Source organism: Neofelis nebulosa, chromosome 18 (assembly GCF_028018385.1).
Source record: "Neofelis nebulosa isolate mNeoNeb1 chromosome 18, mNeoNeb1.pri, whole genome shotgun sequence".
Classification (NCBI taxonomy): domain Eukaryota; kingdom Metazoa; phylum Chordata; class Mammalia; order Carnivora; family Felidae; genus Neofelis; species Neofelis nebulosa.
In genome coordinates, this window is record NC_080799.1 from 45,703,883 (window position 1) to 45,722,005 (window position 18,123).

An 18,123-nucleotide genomic window follows, 5' to 3' on the forward strand; every position below is an offset into this window, starting at 1 on the left:
AAAAGAAAAGAATATTTAAATCAGACTCTTGGAGTAGAAATGAAAGACCAAAAGTGTTACAGACAAGAAAGGATCGGAGAAAACATCAAGAAACAATGGCAAAACAACTAGTAGAATGTCATTAAATATATACCTATCAATAATTACTCTGAATGTAAACCGACTACATGCTCCATTCAAAAGACAAGGATAGGGTGTCAGAATGGACAAAAATAAATAAAATAAAATAAAGAAACAAACAAAAAAACAAGGTCTATCTAGATGCTGCCTACAAAGCCTTATTTGGACGCATGTCACCTGTCTTTTACAGGAGGGAATGAAAAAACATTTATCATGACAATAATGTAAAAGAAAGCCAGTAGCAATACTTATATCAGGCAAAATAAAACTGAGAGTGTAGTTTGGTACCCTTTGGGTCAATACCTAGCAGTAAAATTGCATACACCCAATATTTATAGCAGCATTATCAACAGTAGCCATATTGTGGAGAATGCCCAAGTATCCATCAACTGATGTAGGTATAAAGAACTTGTGGTGTGTGTGTGTGTGTGTGTGTGTGTGTGTGTGTGTGCATGTATACGCATATGTACTCACTTGTATGCTCATATATACATACATATATACATACGTATATACAATGAAATGTAACTTAGCTTCAAAAAGAATGAAATCCTGCCACTTGCCATGATGTGGATGGACCTAGAATGTATTATGCTAAGTGAAATATGCCAATCAGTGAAAGACACATATGATTTCACTCATGTGTAATTTAAGAAACAAAACAGATGAAAACATGGGAAGGGGGCAGGAAAAGAGAAGAGTGGTAACAAACCACATGAGTCTCTTAACCGTAGAGAAAAAAAGTGAGGGTTGATAGTGGGAGATGTGTCGGCGCTGGGCTAGATGGTGGACGAGTATTAAGAAGAAAACTTGTCATGAGTACTGGGTGTTGTATGTAAGGGATGAATCACTGGATTCTACTCCCGAAATAGAGAATGCGCTATATGTCAACTAAGACTTATATTAAAAAAATAAATAAAACTGTAACAAGAGATGAAGATAGACACTATCTCATACTAAAGGGGACAACCAAACAAAAAGATCCAATGATTGTAAATTGTGATGCACCCAATATGCAATCACCAATATAAAAAACATTTAACAAAACCATAAAAGAATTTATAATAATATAACGATAATAGAGGACTTTAACACATCAGTCACATCAAGGGACAGAACCTGTAAACAGAAAATCAAGAAGGAAACAATGGATTTGAATGACACACTGGACCAGATGCGTTTAACAGATATATTCAGAACACTCCATACTAAAATGGCAGAGTACACATTCTTTTCAAGAGCACATGGGGCATTCTCCAGAAATGATCACATTCTAGGTCACAAATAAGGCCTCAACAGGTACCCAAAGACAGAGACAGACCAAGCATCTTTTCTGACCACAAAGCTAGGAAACTTGAAGTCAACCACACTCATACACACACACTTACACCCCCCCACACACCCCCACACACAAAGGGGGAAAGGCCACCAATAAAGGCAGGTTAAATAACATGTTACGAAATGAATGGGTTAAACAGGAAATCAATGAGAAAATACACTGAAACTAATGAAAATGAAAATACACTGGTAAAAACTTTTGGAATGCGGCAAAAGCAATCTAAGATGGAAGTATATAGCAATATAAGCCTACCTTAAAGAGCAAGAAAAATCTCAAACCCTCCTAACTTACAACTAAAGGAATGAGAAGAACAGCAGAATGAAGGAAGTAATAGAGATTAAGGCAGAAATAAGGGATATACAAACCAAAAAGACACTAGACGAAATCAGTGAAACCAGGGGCTGGTTCCTTGAAAACAGTAATCAACATGAAAACCTCCTAGGCAGAATTTTCACAAAGAAGAGAGAAAGGACTCAAATAAATAAAATCACAAATAAGAAAGGAGAAACAACAGTCAACACTACAAAAATACAGTTAGAAGATAATATTATGAACAACTATATGCAACAAATTGGACACTCTGAGAAAAATGGACAAATTCCTAGAAACACAAAAACTACCAAAACTGAAACAGGAATACATAAAATCTGAAAACAGAAAGAAATCAAATCAGTAAGAAAAAAAAAAAAATCTCCCCCCAACACAAGAGTTCAGGGCCAGAGGGCTTCACTGATGAAATCTATCAGCCATTTAAGGAAGAGGTAATATGAATTCTCCTCGAATTATTACAAAAAATAAAAAAGAAGGAAAACTTCCAAATTCATCTCATGAGGCCATCATTACCCTGATACCAAAACCAGATAAAGCCTCCACTAAAACCGAAAACTGCTGGGGCACCTGTGTGGCTCAGTCGGTTTACTGTCCAACTCTTAATTTTGGATAAGGACATTATCTTGCGGTGCATGGGTTCGAGTCCCACATTGGACTGTGCATTGACAGTATGGAGCATGGCCAGGATTCTCTCTTTCCCTGTCTCTCTGCCCCTCCCTCACTCTTATGTACTCTTTCTAAGGAAAGAAATAAACATTTTAAAAAAATGTTAAAAATAAAACTGCAGACCAATAGCCTGAGAGTATGTATGCAGAAATTCTCATTAAAATACCTTCAAATTAAAGTCAACAATACATTAATAGAATCATTTACCATAATCAACTGGGATATATTCCTGGGCTGCAAGGGACACATTCACAGATCAATCAACATGATGCACCACAGTAATAGAAGAAAGGATAAAAACAATATGATGCTTTTCGCAGATGCAGGAAAACCATTTGACAAAATGTCACATCCATTCATGATACAAACCCTCAGCAAAGTAGATTTGGACTAAACCTACCTACACATATAAGGTCATCTAGGAAAAACCCACAGCTCGTCTCATCCTCAATGGGGAAAAACTGAAAGTGTTTCCTCCAAGGTCAGGGACAAGACAGGGATGACCCCTCTCACCACTATTTTTCCACATAGTACAGGAAGTCCTAGCCACAGCAATCAGACAAAAAAAGAAATGAGGGATCCAAATTGGCAAGGAAGAAGTAGAACTTTCGCTGTTTGGAACTGACATGATGCTCTCTATAAAAACCATGAAAGACTCCAATGAAAATTGCTAGGATTTATATATGAATTCCACAAATCACAATATACAGAAATCAATGTACAGAAATCTATTGCATTTCTATAGACGAGTAATGAATTAACAGAAAGAGAAAGTAAGGGATCAATCCTATTGACAGGTGCACCAAATACCCCAAGATACCTAGAATGAACCTAACCAAAGAGGTGAAAGACCTGTACTCTAAAGGCTATGACACACTGATGGAAGAAATGGAAGAGGACACAAAGAAAAGGAAATATATTTCACCCTCATGGATGGGAAGCAAAAATACTGTTAAAATGTCTACACTCCTCAAAACAATCTACATATGTAATGAAATCCCTATCACACTAACAAAAACATGTGTCACAGAACTACAACAAATAATCCCTAAGATTTGTATGGAACTACAAAGACTCCAAACAGCAAAAACAAAATTGAAGAAGAAAACTAAAGCTGGAGGCATCACAATTCCAGACTTCGGGTTATATTAAAAAGCTGTACTGAACAGAACAGTATGGTTCTGGCAAACAACAACAACAACAACAACAACAACAACAACTACACAAAAACGCAGAGATCAATAGAACGGAAAACACAGAAGTGAACTCAAATCTATATGGTCAATTAATTCTCAACAAAGCAGGAAAGTACATCCAATGGAAAAAAAAAGATAGTCTTAGGACACATGGGTGGCTGTAAAGCGTGTGATTGTGGATTCAGCTCAGGTCATGATCTCAGGGCAGTGCAGAGCATGTGTGGGATTCTCAATCCCCATTTCTTTCTGCCCCTCTTCTGCATTCTCTTTGTCTCTCAAAAATAAATACATAAACTTAAAAAAAATCTCCTCAACATATGGTTTTGGAAAAACTAGACAGCAACCTGCAAAACAAAACAAGACCAACAACGGACCACCTTACAACATACACAAAAATAAATCCAACATGGATAAAGACCTATGTGTGAAACCTGAAACCATAAAAATCCCAGAGGATAATTAACACAGGCAGTATCTTATTTGACATTGGCTGTACAAACATCTTTGCAGATATATCTCCTGAGTTAAGGGAAACACAACCAAAAATAATGGGACTTCCTAAAAATAAAAAGCTTCTGTCACAAAGGAAATAATCAACAAAACTAAAACACCTACAGAATAATATTTGTAAACGACATCTGATAAAGGTTTACTGTCCAAAATATATAAAGTCATACAGCACCCAAAAAAGGAGAAATCCGATTAAAAATGGACAGAAGACACGAATGGACATTTTCCCAAGGAAGACATACACATGGCCAAGAAACATATGAAAAGATGCTCAACAATACTGATCTTCAGGAAAATACAATTCAAAAGTACAATGAGATAACACATCACATCTGTCAGAATGACTGAAATCAATGAATGATGAAACAGCAGGTGTTGCCAAGGATGTGAGGAAAGAGAATCCCTCTTGCACTGTGGGTAGGAATGCAAACTGGTGCAGCCACACTGGAAAACTTCATGGAGATTCATCAAAAAAAAAAAAAATGGAAATGGAACTACCTTAAGATCCAGCAGTTTCACTACGAGGTATTTACACAAAGAATACAAAAATAAATTCTAAAAGGGATACATGCACCATGATGTTTACAGCAGCATTTTCTACAACAGCCAAATTACGGAAACTTCCCAAGCATCCATCAAGTGATGAGTAAGTTGAGATGTAGTATATGGAATGTAATATAATTTAGCCATAAAAACATGAAATCTTGTCATTTGCCACGAGGTGGAGGAGTGACAGTATGTTATGCTGGGTGAAAAAAAGCCTGTCAGAGAAAGACAAATACCAGATGATTTCACTAACACATGGAAATAAAACAAAACAAAGGGGGTGGGTGAAGGACACAGTGACAAACAAACAGACTCTTAACTAGGAAACAAACTGAGGGCTTCCACAGTGAGGTGAGGGAATGGGTGAAACAGCTGCTGGGGATTAAGAAGTGCACCTGGGAGGAGCTCCGGGTGACGTGTGGAAGGGTTGCTCTATATTGGACACCTGAAACTAATATTACACTGTGCCTTCACTCACTGGAATTTAAATGAAAAGATAACATAAGGTTAATGACACCTACCTACCAGGTTTTCTGTAGTTCTCAATCACTTCACTAGGTTGGGAAAATAACCATGAAAATTTTTTAAAAAGCATGTATGATGTGGGGGCAGTTTGTGCCCTTACCTCGGTCTCTGGTTCCAGCAGGACTCAGAAACTGGGTCCCAGCTCATTCTTCTAGAAGGTCGTGAGACGAGCATTTCATGTATTCACGTCCTAACGGAATGCAGCTCCCGTTCTTCTGAACTTCTGTCAGGGTTTCTTCCCGGAAACAAGCCTGAATCTGGAACAAACCATCGACTGCATCGATGAGGTGATGTCGTGGGACCGCGCAATCCACGAGTTCTTTAGTATAATATTTCTTGCTCAAATACTGTCCGGGAAGGGGTGGAATGAAACATGGGAACAGCCCAGAAAATGCAAGTGCCTGTGCAGCTCAGCAACCAGCTTGCCCAGGGAAGCCACCCAGCGCCCCCTCCTCAGCACTCAGTACAACAAGGCAGATACTCTGTGTGACTCAGGAGATGCCAAGTTGCTGCAAAACTCCCCAGGTCTCCCCTGGGGTGGGCCACAGAACGCGCTGGAAAGGCAGCTCTGCTCTCTGTCCTGAGGCAGCAGCAGAGGCCCTGCGTTCTCTGGAATAAATAGAAGCCCTTCCTGCTCTGAGGTGCCCTGGGTCAGAAAAGCCGATGGTGAGCCCTCTACTGGCCATCACTGCCTATGTAGAGGAACCAGCGCCTCCGGGTCTGTGATGCTCGAGCTCTCTCTGCTGGCCACCATGGCAATTCCTGCAATGTTGAAGACCCTGGTGGCTCAGCTGAGGGACTGAAGGTGCTCTGGGCAACTAAGCCTGTTCTCTACACTGGGAAGGATCTTAGTGACAGGGCCTAGGGAACAAAGAAATCTTTTTCTTCTCCTTTCTTGTGAGTGAAGAATTAAACCAAATTTATTAACATAATGACATCATTTGTAATGCTTTAAGCAATGTTCCCAGAAAAATAGACTGCCAATTTATACATGCTGAACAAGAGGTAATTGTGTTTACCACCTACGTGTTTAGGTTTGATAAAGAATGGACACCTTTGAGAGAGAGATACCGGCTTCCAGCTATGGAATGTATGCGTCCTACGGATACAAGGGTCAGCCAATGGAAGAGAGTCAATCCTGTAATAATACTGTTGCATGCTTTCACATGATAGCTACACTTGTGCTAAAGTACAACATAACTTATAGACAAATGGAAGGACTACAATGTATGCCTAAAACTAATACAACAAATGTGTGAAGAATATTTCAATTAAAAGTTGACATCCTTTATGCTATCTTTAATTTCTCTTTCTTTGGCAATAAACTATCATTCCTGGGCGCTTGGATGGCTTACTTGGTTAAGCGTCCGACTTCCACTCAGGTCATGATCTTGCAGTCCATCAGTTTGAGCCCCGCGTCAGGCTCTGTCCTGACAACTCAGAGCCTGGAGCCTGCCTCAGATTCAGTATCTCCCACTCTCTCCCCCATCTCCAGCTCGGGTTCTCTCATAAAAGGAAAAAAAAAAGAGACATTAAAAATGAAAAATCATTCCTAATTTAGAATCTGTGAAACTCCATTTATACCAGATTCTAACATGACCATCTTGATGTTTAGAGCTTATCTGAAAAGTCACTAATAATATCTGATGACACATATGTGACAAGGTCAGCATGCAACTTACAGAGAGCTACACACCTGTTATGAATTTACGACATGTATCCGTGGCTTATATTTCCAATGAAATGTGCTTTAGGGATATGGATGGATGAAATAATGCCCATCAGTCATGTAGGTCAATTTCCTACAGGAGCATTATGCCCTCAATTAGTAATTGCCATCTCTTCAACATTAAAAGAAAGCTTGGAAAACAAATTGTCTTTAAATGATGTAAGAGAAGACTATGGTGTTTTAAAGGGTTTACCTACCTTCTGGAATCCTCAGATTGGTTGTGGACAGGAGGATAGCAACCCACGTTTTAGATGCACACTGCTCGTTCCAGAGGGAGAATATGGACCTTATTATCAAATATGTTTTTTTTTTTTAAATCAACAGTCCACCTCTGCCAGGTCCAGTCCTGGGGGCAACACAATGCCTCATGCCTGGGTTCAGAACATGAGGAACACCAACTGGTGGGGGGAGGGGGGAAATCCAACAGGGCCTGGTGTCAGTGAGGGAGATGACCCAGGGACACCTCCCCACAGGGCGGGCTCTGGAGTTTAACTGCCAAAGAGCAGCACACTCTCCCTGAAGACATCCTTCTCCATGAGCCTCACAATTCCAGGAGAAATGATGGATACCCATCTTTTCAATTGCAATGGCCACTACAGAGCTTGGCCCCAGGGATGTTGGAGTCTTAGAGTCATGAAACTATGATGCCTATGATACCAGCCCTTTCTGCCCCAGCACTCAGAGCCACATCATACATCCCCTCTCCCCTGGCCCATCTCACTCCATCCACATACCTGGACCAGGTCTCCACTTTTCTCCTTGTACTTCCTCTTTGTCTCTGTTTCTCTCTAACCACACCTCTCTATGTTTCTTCCCTTCACTCTCTAGGACTTGCTCTATTCCCCTATCACTCATCCAGTGTCTCTCTCCTTACCTGTCTCTTTGTCCACCTCTCCCCAGGCTTCAGGCTATCTGCTCTGTGCATGCAGCCCTGTCCAGGAGCACAGGGAACTCCTGTCTCTCTCTCTCTCTGTCTCTCTCTCTCTGTCTCTCTCTCTCTCATCATGTTTTGTCCCAGGCCCTGATCAAAATGGAGGAGAATCCCCCATACAGCAGCTGCTCATATTGACATTTGCTAAAGCAATGCTGGCAGCATGTGGACAGCCAGACATTTACTGTTGGTGGCCCAGCCATGACCCAAAAGCTGCTGGAGGGCTGGCTGCTTCCCTAAGCTGGAAGGCAAAAAGAGCTCACAGGGTTCAGGGTCCCTGATGTAGATTGCATTGGCTGATGTAGAAGGAGCCGTATGCTTACACCCAACTCTCCTGGGTGATGTTGAAGGAATCTATCTCAGACTATGGACTTCTGCCCTCCCCATGCCTCAATATGGCATCAAGGGGAGCTTTATGGGACACCATGTGACTCGCCACAAAAATTTCGCCATTTGCCCCCTTGGAGGCCACCTGGATTGGTGCTATTGGTGGCAGCTGGTAAGGTGCACAAGGGCACAACAGCTGAATTAATGCAGGGCCTCCTTACTGGTCTCCTGAATCCATTCCTCATCATCAGAAGAGACCCTGGAGGGGCTGCATGGGATTCTGTGTCTCCCATTCCTCGGACCTTCCCCGGGAGTTTCTGAGCTGAAACCACAGGGTCTGGAGGCTGTTTGGGATTCTGTGACTCCTTTCTCTCAGGTACAGGGAGCGGCTTCAGCTCCCTCACGGGGAATGCCGTCAGCCACGGTAAGTGACTCAGGACCTGGAGGCCTGGGGCTCGCAGGGGCTGCTACGGATTCTGTGTCTCGCATCCCTCGGACCTATCCTGGGAGTTCCTGAGCTGAGACCACAGGGTCTGGAGGCTTTTTGGGATTCTCGCTGGTGTCTCGCTTGGGATTTGGGGCTCGCTGCACAGCCCCTGGAGGGGCTGCTTGGGAATCTGTGTCTCCCATGCCTCGGACCTTCCCTGGGAGTTTCTGAGCTGAGACCACAGGGTCTGGAGGCTGTTTGGGATTCTGTGACTCCTTTCTCTCAGGTCCAGGGAGCAGCTTCAGCTCCCTGATGGGGAGTGCCGTCAGCCATGGTAAGTGACTCAGGACCTGGAGGCCCGGGGCTCGCAGAGCCTCTTGGCATTCTGTGTCTCGTATCCCTCGGACCATTCCCGGGAGTTTCTGAGCTGAGACCACAGGGTCTGGTGGCTGCTTGGGATTCTCGCTTGTGTCCTGCTTGGGATTTTGTGCTCGCTGCACAGTCCCTGGAGGGGCTGCTTGGGATTCTGTGTCTCCCATCCCTCGGACCTTCCACGGGAGTTTCTGAGCTGAGACCACAGGGTCTGGAGGCTGCTTGGGATTCTGTGTCTCTGTCTCTCTGTCCTTCCCCTGCAGGTCCTTCCAACACTGGGTGTGCTGACTTCAGACTCCTGCAGTTAAGACTTGAGGCACTGGGTGTGACTACTTCAGTCACTGGGAGTGATAACTGCAGTCCCAAGAGTAACTGCAGACACTGTGTGTGACTTTGGTTTCAGTCACTGGGTGTGAGTGTGACATCAATCAATGGGAGTGACTTTGACTTGAGTCACTGTGAGTGACATCAGGAGTGACTTCAGTCACTGGGAGTGACTTTTGGGGTGACTTCCATCACTGGGAGTGTCTTCGAGAGGGACTTCCGTAACTGGTGTGACTTGTGACATTGGGAGTGACATCCATCATGGGGAGTGACTTCGAGAGGGACTCCCCTCACTGGGAGTGACATAGGGCGTGACTTCTGTCACTGGGAGTGACTTTGGGAGAGTCTTCCATCACTTAGAGTGACTTTGGGAATGACTTTATTCATTGGGCATGAATTCAGTCATTGGGGGTGACTGACTTCAGTCACTGGGCATGCCCTCAGGCACTGGATATGCCTGTGCCCTTCAGATGGGGGCTAGCCTTCAGGCACAGGGTGAGAGTTCAGACATGGGGCAAGCCTTCAGGCATGGGGCTTGCCTTCAGGAACAGGGCTTGCCTTCAGGCAAGGGCATTGATTACAGGCACATGGAGCTGTTTCATACAAGAGGCATGCCTTCAGGTACAGGGAGCGGCTTCAGGCACACGGAGTGTTTTGAGCCACGGGGCGCACCTTCAACCATGGGGCTTGTCTTTAGGCACTGGGAGCACCTTCAGGTACAGGGAGCGGCTTCATGCACAGGGCGCGACTTCAGGCATGGGGAGCCTCTGTGCTCTTCAGGTACAGGGCGCGCCATCAGGCACTGTGCTTGCCATGAGGCACAGTGTGCCCTCAGGCAAGGGGTGCGAAGTCAGACATGTGGCAAGTTTTCATGGAGTGCCTGTGCCCTTGAGTCAAGGGGAGCACCATAAGGCATGGGGCTTGCCTTCAGGCATGGGGAGTTTTTCAGGCATGGTGTGCAGCTTCAGGCACGGGGAGTTCCTGTGCCATTCAGGCAGGGTGAGTTCATGTGTCTTTCAAAAAAACCGCCCCATCACGCACAGGGAACTCAAGGAGACACAGAGAATACCTTCAGGGATGGGTGCCCCCTCAGAGTGTGCCTGTGCATTTCAGGCACAGGGAGTGCCATCATCCATGGTGAGTGGCTCAGGACCTGGAGGCTCTGTGCTCGCGGAACAGATTCTGGAGGCCCGGTGCTCGTGCCACAGAGGCTGGAGGCCCGGTGCTTGCGGCATCACGCCTGGAAGCCTGGTGTTCGCGACACAGTGCCTGGAGGCCCAGTGCCCGCGGCACAGAGCCTGGAGGCACGGTGCTCGTGGCACAGAGTCTGGAGGGGCTGCTTGGGATTCTCTCTCTCTCTCTCTCTCTCTCTCTCTCTCTCTCTCTCTGTCCTTCCCCGGGGGTCTCTGTGATGACAGCACAGAGCCTGGAGTCTGCATGGGATTTTTTGTCTCCCTCTCTCTCTGACCTTCCCCTGGAGTTTCTGTGCTGAGACCACAGAGCCTGGAGGCTGCTTGGGATTCTGTTTCTCCTGTCTCTCTGTCTTTCCCTTGCAGTTCCTTCAGCACTGGGGGTGCTGACTTCAGGCTCTGGCAGTGGAGACTTCAGGCACTGGGTGTGACGACATCAGTCACTGGGAATGATGACTGCCATCACTAGGAGTAACTGCAGACACTGAGTGTGACTTTGACTTCAGTCACTGGGAGTGACTCAGGCAAGAGATTGTGCTGCTCTTTGGCAGGTAAACTCCAAGCCTGCCTTGTGGGGAGGTGTCCTGGGGACATCTCCCTCACTGCCCAGGGCCCTGCTGGATTTCCCCTTTCCCCCACCAGCTGGCCTCCCTCAAGTTCTGAACCCAGGCATCAGGCATCACGTTGCCCCCAGGTCCTGAAGTCTGTACCTGATATTGATAAAAAAAAGTTAACCATAAAGTCCATATCTTCCCTCTGGGACTAGCGGTTTGCATCCCAATCGTGGGTTGCTATCCTCCTTTCCACACAACTATCTGAGCACTCCAGAAGGTAAGTGAACACTTTAAAACACTCTGGTCTTCTCTTACATCAAATTCAAAGACACTTACTTGTCCCAGCTTTCCTTTAATTCTGAAGAGATGGCAATTAGTAATTGAAGGCATAATGGTCCTATAGGATAATTACCTATATGACTGGTGGACATTATTTCATCCCTCCGTTGTCCCTAAAACACATTTCATTGGAAATATTAGCCAAGGGTACACACTGCAAATTCACAACTGATTCGTTGCTCCCTGTAAGTTTCATTCTGACCTTGTGACATGTGTCATCAAAGATATTATTATTGACTTTTCAGATAAGCCCTCCACATCAAGATGGTGATGTTAGAGAATCTGGTATAAATGGAATTTCACAGATTTCTAGTTAGAAATGATTTTTCATTTTTAATGTTTCTTTTTTCTTTTTTTTTGTGAGAGCCATGGCTGGGGAGGGGGGAGAGAGTGGGAGATACTGAATCTGAGGCAGGCTTGAGGCTCTGAGCTCTCAGGACAGAGCCTGACACGGGGCTCAAACTCATGGACTGCAAGATCACGACTTGCATCAAAGTCGGACGCTTAACCAACTAAGCCACCCAAGCGCCCCAGGAATTATAGTTTATTGGCAAAGAAGGAGAAATTAAAGATAGTGTAAAGGATGTCTATTTTTAATTGAAATATTGTTCACACATTTGATGTATGAGTTTTAGGCATATATTATAGTCATTCCATATGTCTATAAATTATATTGTACTTAAGCACAAGTGTAGCTATCTTGTGAAAGCATGCAACAGTATTATTACAGGGTTGACTCCATTACATTGGCTGTCCCTTGTATCCCTAGGACTCATTCATTCCATAGCTGATGCCAGTATCTCTCTCAAAGGTGTTCATTCTTTATCTAACCTAAGTATTTTGGTGGTAAACACAATTATCTCTTGCTCAGCAAGTGTAAATTGGCCGTCTATTTTTCTGTGAATATTGCTTAAAACATTACAAATGATGTCATTACATTAATAAATTTGGTTTCATTCTTCACTCACAAGAAAGGAGAAGGAAAAGATTTCTTTGTGTCCCAGGCCCTGTCATTAAAACCTTTCCCAATGTGGAGAACAGGTTTAGTTGCACTGAGCACCTTCAGTGTCTCAGCTGAGAGACCAGGGCCTTCCACATTGCAAGAATGCCCATAATGGTCAGCAGAGAGAGCTCGAGCACCACAGACCCGGAGGGGCGGATTCCTCTGCCCAGGCAGTGATGGCCAGCAGAGGGCGCAACATCGGCTTTACTGACCCAGGGCACCTGAGAGCAGGAAGGGCTTTGATTGCTCCCAGAGTACTCAGGGCCTCTGCCGCTGCCTCAGTACAGAGAGCAGAGCTGCATTTCCAGCAGGTTGTGCCGCCCGCCCCAGGGGAGACCTTGGGAGCTTTGTAGCAACTTGGCATCTCCTGAATCACCAGAGAGAATTTGCCTTTTTGTACTGAGTGCTGAGGTGTGGGCGCTGGGTGGCTTCCCTGGGCAAGCTGGTTGCTGAGCTGCACAGGCCCTTGCGTTTTCTGGGCTGTTCCAGTGTTTCATGCCTCCCCTTCCCGGACAGTTTTTGAACAAGACGTATTTTACTAAAGGTCTCGTGGATTGCAGGGCCCCGTGACATCACCTCTTCGAAGAAGTCGATGGTTTGTTCCAGATTCAGGCTTGTTTCTGGGAAGAAACCCTGACAGAAATTCAGAAGAACGGGAGCTGCATTCCTTTAGGACATGAATACATGAAATTCTCTTCTTCGGAACTCCTAGAAGAATGAGCTGGGACCCACTTTCCAAGGTCTGCTGGAACCAGAGACCGAGGTAAGGGCACAAACTTTCCCCTACATCATGCATGCTTTTTAAAAAAATTTCATGGTTATTTTTCCAATTTTGTGAAGTGACTGCAAACTACAGAAAACCTGGAAGGTACCAGTCATTAATGTACGTTAACTTAAATTAAATTCCAATGAATAAAGATACAGTGTAGTATTACTTTCAGGTGTACAATAGAGAACAACCCTTCCACACATCACCCGGTGCTCATCCCAGGTGCACTTCTTAATCCCCAGCAGCTGTTTCACCCATTCTCCACCTTGCTCTGGAAGCCCTCAGTTTGTTTCCTAGATAAAAGTCTGTTTGTCACTGTTTCCTCCCCCCTCCCCCCGCTTTGTTTTCTTTTATTTCCTGGTGTTAGTAAAATCATCTGGTATTTGTCTTTGTCTGAAAGGCTTATTTCATCCCGGATAACATTCTCTCGCTCCATCCAGCTCATGGCAAATGACAAGACGTCATGTTTTTACGGCTGAATATTACATTCCATATACCACATCTCAATTTATTCATCAGTTGATGGATGCTTGGGAAATTTCCATAATTTGACTGTTGTAGAAAATGCTGCTGTAACATCACGGTGCATTTATCCCTTTGAAGATTTTGTATTCTTTGTGGAAATACCTTGTAGAGAAATTGCTGGATTGTAAGGTACTTCTATTTTCGTGTTTTTTTTTTTTTTTTTATTCTATAGAGAAATCTCCATGATGTTTTCCAGAGTGGCTGCACCAGTTTGCATTCTTACCCACAGTCCGGTACGGTCCATTTCAGAGTAGGGTTGGGGATTGCGTTACGTCCCAGGAGGCTACAGGCGCCGAACCCACAGCAGGGCAGTGGTCTCCCTGAAGGGCTGAGTTGAGGGCACAAGGGAGGGTGCCGGTAAGGATCCGTCTTTGGCTGCCAAGGCCACACAAGTCGATGGGACCCTGGTTGGGGAGGCCTCAGGAATCTTCTCGGGCAGCTGCAGCCGGGCCTGGGAAACGACATGGCGAGCTGCCAGGTTCCTTGCCGAGTGAGCCTGCACCGCTTGTGGACCCCAGGCGCGTGGTGTTGTCAGACTTTGGTATTGGGTCCCCATGGGGAGAAAGCCTTAGCTAGGGTTAAGGTTCTGTCCAGGGGCGTCGCCAGGGCCGATGCGACTCTGGTCTCATGATCTCCCTCGAGGGCTGAAATGAGGGCCCATGCGAAGGAGCAGCTCACCTGCAGGATTAGGGTTGAGGCCAGCTTAGGTTTCGGTTGAGGGGTTCGGTTCAAAATTGGGTTAGGGTTAGTGTTCGGCCCCAGGGGCCCCCAGACGCTGAAGCCACAACAGGGCAGTGCTGTGCCCAAAGGGCTGAGTGAAGTCACAACAGAGGGTGCTGGTAGGATCAATCTTGGGCTGCCAAGGCCACACAAGTCAATGGGCCCCTGGTCGAAGACGCCTCAGGAATCCTCTCGGGCAGCTGAAATCAGGCCTAGGAAATGACATAATGAGATGCCAGGTTCCATGCCAAGTGAGCCTGCACTGCTACTGGACCCCAGGTGCGTGGTGTTGTCAGAGTTTGGTATTAGGTCCCCATGGGGAGAGAGCCTTAGCTAGGGTTAGGTTGAGGTCCAGGCCCTTTGCCAGGGCCAAAGCGAGTCCGTTCTTGTGATCTCCCTCGAGGGCAGAAGTGAGAGCCCATGCAACGGGGCGGCTCAAGTGTATGGTTAGGGTTCGAGGCCGGCTTAGGTTTTGGTGTAGGGTGCCGGTTCGGGGTAGGGTTAGGATTAGGGTAGGTCACAGGAGGCTCCAGGTGCCGAACTCACAGCAGGGCAGTGATCTCCCTGATGGGCTGAAATGAGGGCACAAGGGTGTGTGACAGTCAGGATCCATCTTTGGCTGACAAGGACCACACGTTCATGGGCCCGAGGTCGGGCAGACCTCAGGAATCCTCTCGGGCAGCTGCATCCAAGCATGGGAAACGACATGGTCAGCTTCCAAGTTGCATGCCGAGTGAGTCTGAACCGATTGTGGGCCCCAGGCGTGTGGTGTTGTCAGATTTTGGTATTGGGTCCCCCTGGGGAGAGTGCCTTAGGTAGGGTTAAGGTTCGAACCAGGGACGTCGCCAGGGCCGACGTGACTCCGGTCTTGTGATCTCCCTAGAGGGCTGAAGTGAGAGCCCATGCGACGGGCAACTCAAGTGTAGGGTTAGGGTTCGAGGCCCCCTTAGGTTTCGGTGGAGTGTCCTAGTTTGGGGGAATGTTTATGGTTAGGGTTAGGTCCAGGATGCTCCAGGTGCCGAACCCACGGCAGGGCAGTGGTCTCCCTGAATGACTGAGTTGAGGGCACAAGGGAGGGTGCCGGTCAGGAAGAGTCTTTGGCAGCCAAGGCCACACACGTCGTTGGGCCCCTGGTCGGGGAAGCCTCAGTATCAACTCGGGCAGTTGCAGCCGGGCTTGGGAAATGATATGGTGAGCTTTGAGGTTCCATGCTGTGTGAGCCTGCACCGCTTGTGGACCCCAGGCACGTGGTGTTGTCAGACTTTGGTATTGGGTCCCCATGGGGAGAGTGCCTTAGCTAGGTCTAGGGTTTGATCCAGGGATGTAGCCAGGGTCGAAGCGACTCCGGTCTCCTGATCTCCCTCGACAGCTGAAGTGAGAGCCCATGAGACGGGGCGGCTCAAATGTAGGCTTAGGGTGAGAGGCCCCATTAGTTTTCGGTCAGGGTCCTTGTTTGTGGTAGGGTTAGGGTGAGGGTTAGATCCCAGGAGGCTCCAGGCGCCAAAACCACAACAGGGCAGTTGTCTCTCCTAAGGGCTGATTTGAGGGCACAAGGGAGGGTGCCGATAAGGATCAGTCTTCAGCTGCCAAGGCCACACACGTCGATGGGCCCCTGGTCGGGGAGGCCTCAGGAATCCAATCAGACAGCTGCAGCCGGGGCTGGGAAACGACAAGGTGAGCTTCCAGGTTCCATGCCATTGAGCCGGCATCGCTTGTGGACCCCAGGCACGCGCTGTTGTCAGACTTTGGTATTGGGTCCCCATGGGGAGAGTGCCTTAGCTTGGGTTAGGGTTCCATCCAGGGACGTCGCCAGGGCCGAAGCGACTCCGGTCTCGTGATGTAGCTTGTGGGCGGAAGTGAGGGCTCATGCGACGGTGTGGGTCAAGCATATGGTTAGGGTTCGAGGCTGGCTTAGGTTTTGGTTCAGGGTCCCTGTTCGTGGTAGGTTTTGCGTTACGGTAAGTCCCAGGAGGTTCCAGGCGCTGAACTCACAGAAGGGCAGTGGTCTCCCCGATGGGCAGAAATGAGGGCAGAAGAGTGTGTGACAGTCAGGATCAGTCTTTGACTGCCAAGACCACACACGTCGATGGGCCTGTGGTCGGGTGGCCTCAGGAATCCTCTCGGGTAGCTGCAGCCGGGCTTGGGAAACGACATGGTCAGATTCCAAGTTCCAGCCGAGTGAGCCTGCACCGTTTGTGCACCCCAGGCACGTGGTGTTGTCAGATTTTCTTATTGGGTCCCCCTGGGGAGAGTGCCTTAGGTTGGTTTAGGGTTCGGTCCAGGGACGTCGCCAGGGCCGAAACAACTCCATTCTCTTCATATCCTTCGAGGGCTGAAGTGAGGGCCCATGCGACGGGCAGCTCAAGTATGAGGTTAGGGTTCGAGGCCCCCTTAGATTTCAGTGGAGTGCCCTGATTTGGGGGAATGTTTATGGTTAGGATTAGGTCAGGAGGCTCCAGGTGCCAAACCCGCAGCAGGGCATTGGTCTACCTCAATGGCTGATTGAGGGCACAAGGGAGGGTGCCGGTCAGGATCAGTCTTTGGCTGCCAAGGCCACACACGTCCATGAGCCCCTGGTCGAGGAGGCCTCCTGAATCCTCTCGGGCAGCTGCAGCCGGGCCTGGGAAACGACATGGTGAGCTTCCAGGTCCCATGCGGAGTGAGCTGGCACTGCTTGTGGACCCCAGGCGCTTGGTGTTGTCAGACTTTGGTATTGGGTCCCCATGGGGAGAGAGCCTTAGCTAGGGTTATGGTTCGGTCCAGGGACGTCGCCAGGACCGAAGCGACTCCGTTCTCTTCATGTCCTTTGAGGGCTGAAGTGAAAGCCCATGTGATGGGGCAGCTCAAGTGTAGGGTTAGGGTTCGAGGCTGGGTTAGGTTTCAGTGGAGAGTCCCAGTTCAATGTAGGTTTAGGGTTAGTGTTTGGTCCCAGGAAGCTCCAGTCGCCAAACCCACAGCAGGTCAGTGGTCTCCCCGAAGGGCTGAGTTGAGGGCACAAGTGAGGGTGCCGATCAGGATCAGTCTTTGGCTGCCAAGGCCACACACTTCGATGGGCCCCTGGTTGGGGAGGCTCTGGATTCCTCTCGGGCAGCTGCAGCCGGGCCTGGGAAATGACATGGTCAGCTTCCAGGTTCCATGCTGAGTGAGCCTACACTGCTTTTGGACCCCAGGCACGTAGTGTTGTCAGACTTTGCTATTGGGACTGCATGGGTAGAGAGCCATAGCTAGGGTTAGGTTTCGGACCAGGGAATTTGCCAGGGCCGAAAACTCTGGTCTCATGATCTCCCTCGAGGTGTGAAGTGAGGGCCCAGGCGATGAGGCGACTCAAGTGTACTTTTAGGGTTCAAGGCAGGCTTAGGTTTCGGTGGAGGGTGCCTGATCGACTTAGGTTTAGGGTTGGGGTTAAGTCCAAGGAGGCTCCTGGCGACGATCCCACAGCATGGCAGTGGGCTCCCCGAAGGGCTGAATTGAGGGCCCATGGGAGGGTGCCAGTCAGGATCCATCTTTGGCTGCCAAGGGCACACACGTCGATGGGCCCCTGGTCGGGGAGGCCTCAGAAATCCTCTCGGACAGCTGCAGCCAGGCCTGGGAAAAGACATGGTGAGCTTCCAGGTTCCATGCTGAGTGAGCCTGCACCACTTGTGGACCCCAGACGTGTGGTGTTGTCAGACATTGGTATTG

At 47.6% G+C, this 18,123-nt stretch overlaps 1 protein-coding gene and 1 long non-coding RNA gene across 3 annotated transcripts in view; one reads left to right on the plus strand and one right to left on the minus strand.

Moving 5' to 3' along the window:
* The window catches only part of LOC131500679 (uncharacterized), a 47,798-nt gene extending 40,553 nt beyond the window's left edge, over window positions 1–7,245 (minus strand). The window contains exons 1-2 of one of the 2 annotated variants that reach the window (XR_009256422.1): window positions 7,159–7,245; window positions 5,333–5,551 (exon numbers count right to left, since the gene is read on the minus strand). This is a non-coding gene — a long non-coding RNA (uncharacterized LOC131500679). Of the gene's footprint in view, window positions 1–5,332; window positions 5,552–6,587; window positions 6,728–7,158 lie in introns of those variants that run through there. The other variant, XR_009256421.1, reaches the window with a different exon arrangement.
* Window positions 1–18,123, plus strand: part of IL9R (interleukin 9 receptor) — a 218,714-nt gene that overhangs the window by 188,670 nt on the left and 11,921 nt on the right. The window lies entirely within an intron of this gene.